The following is a 2,128-nucleotide window of genomic DNA, read 5'->3' on the forward strand; positions in this document are numbered from 1 at the left end:
AATACTTCTCAATTTTAAAAACACATGTGTCTCTCCCTATTATATTATTTCTTCTAAACCATTTACCTTTTCATCTTCTTGAATTTCAATTTACACTGTTTTTAAACATATATTAAATATTTATTTCATTTTCTAAGAAAAATTGTACAAAAGTAACAAATACCATCGTGAAACTTCTGGATTTGGATTTGAGTGAGATAAAACAATAAACTTTTAGGTTAAACAATTCCACGATACAGCATAAACAATGAACCTCAAAAATCCAAATATTCAGAAAAATGAACAGAAAAAGAAAAAAAAAAGACAACACGAGACAAATAATGATCACTAATTAGTTTGTCGATAACTAATTAGTTAAAACTAGTAAAATTTTATTATCTTCTAAATAAAACAAGAATAATTATAACTATTATTAAACCATACACGAGACAAATAATGATCACTAAGAACTTGTTAAAATTAGAATTTTTTCAATATCAACATAAAAATGAGAACAATTATAAATAAGATAACTTTATTTTTTTTCACACTTCAAATTTTTCACTTTGTTTTTTAAAAAAATTAGTCATCAAAGAAGATTTTGGAATATACAATTCATACACTAAACATATATTTGTTTTTAATCCATTAGTTAAAATTGTTATTTATTTATATCTTATAAATAAAATAGAAAATGATTATAATATACTAATAACAATTTATTATAAATGTCATTCACGGCACAAATATTTTTCAAAAAAGAATTAGTAAAAATTAGATTTTTTTTTAATATTATCGCCGTAAAAAATGAAATCAATTGCAATAGACTAGAAAAGTTGTCACTTATGTAAATAAAAAACATTAACAATACATGTTCTAATTGATTAAAATATTAAAATACATTAGACAAGTTCATACTCATAAAAATTTCAAAATAATTGTAATCCAGAAGACAATTTATTATACATGACAAGTTCTTAACAATAAAAAATCAAACTAACTATCATACACGAGACTAGTTAATCGATGCAATTATTACCATACTTTATATGTTTCACTTTAGTTTAGATATATAACACACAAAGAAGAAAGTTGTGCTCGAAATTTTGTCTCGAAATTTGAAATGAACAATAACCGAACTGATATCTAACTAAGCACCCTAAAGATTCAAACTTAGTCGATAAATATATTTAAGGTATTCACTACTCATTTAAGCACAACATGTCAAAAATCAATTAACTTAGCATTATAGGCTAACATGACACAATGTATCATTTAAACAATCTGAACTAGTATTTCAATCATGAACGAAACACTACAATTACTCACTATAATTTATGGAGGAAACAAAACTTATAGATTTAGTAAGCACAAACTTACTACCTTAAGTTGAATGAAATAAAAAAAATGTATCAAATACCTTATCAAGTTCAACTAACTTTTCAAATAATGGTTTACTAGTTTTACTCTTAAAAAAAATTAAATAATATCATCAATTACTCAACCAGTTGCACTTAAGTAAGACAAGTAGAGCAATTTTTAAATCATTTCATAGTCTTATACTCAACCAGTTGCACTTAACAAGATTTCTACCAATAATAACAACGAGTTATTGTTAACTCTTTTATCGACGACGAGTCATTGGGGTAGCTAGTCCCTTATACTCATGAGTCAATTATTTAAAAAAACTATAACTGTAGTCATTCAAATTCAAACATGAGTAGTTAAATGTATCTTTAATATGGTTCAAGAGTGCGAAGGCGACACCACAACTCCTACTTCTTACTTCAAGTTAAAAAGTCACCTAGTTACACATTCACAATAATTTATTTGTAATTTACAACTAGTTACAACAACAAATGAAAGGACACTAACATCAATATATAATCCATAATTCGAATGAAGAAATATAGAACTATTTCACTTTTAAATGCTGTCGACTACTCTAACTCTATACACTAAAATTATTTAAGAGATGAGCATGGTTTTTAACTATTTCAAAAATAAAATTAACAAGATTTCTACCAATAATAACGAGTTATTGTTGCCTTTTTTATCGACGACGGGTCATTGGGGTAGCTAGCCCCTTATGAAGTAACAATGTCGATTTACAAGAAAGGGGGGTTTGAATTGTAAATGCACCTTTTAA

Source organism: Cicer arietinum, chromosome 8, assembly GCF_000331145.2.
Source record: "Cicer arietinum cultivar CDC Frontier isolate Library 1 chromosome 8, Cicar.CDCFrontier_v2.0, whole genome shotgun sequence".
NCBI classification, from domain to species: Eukaryota; Viridiplantae; Streptophyta; class Magnoliopsida; order Fabales; family Fabaceae; genus Cicer; species Cicer arietinum.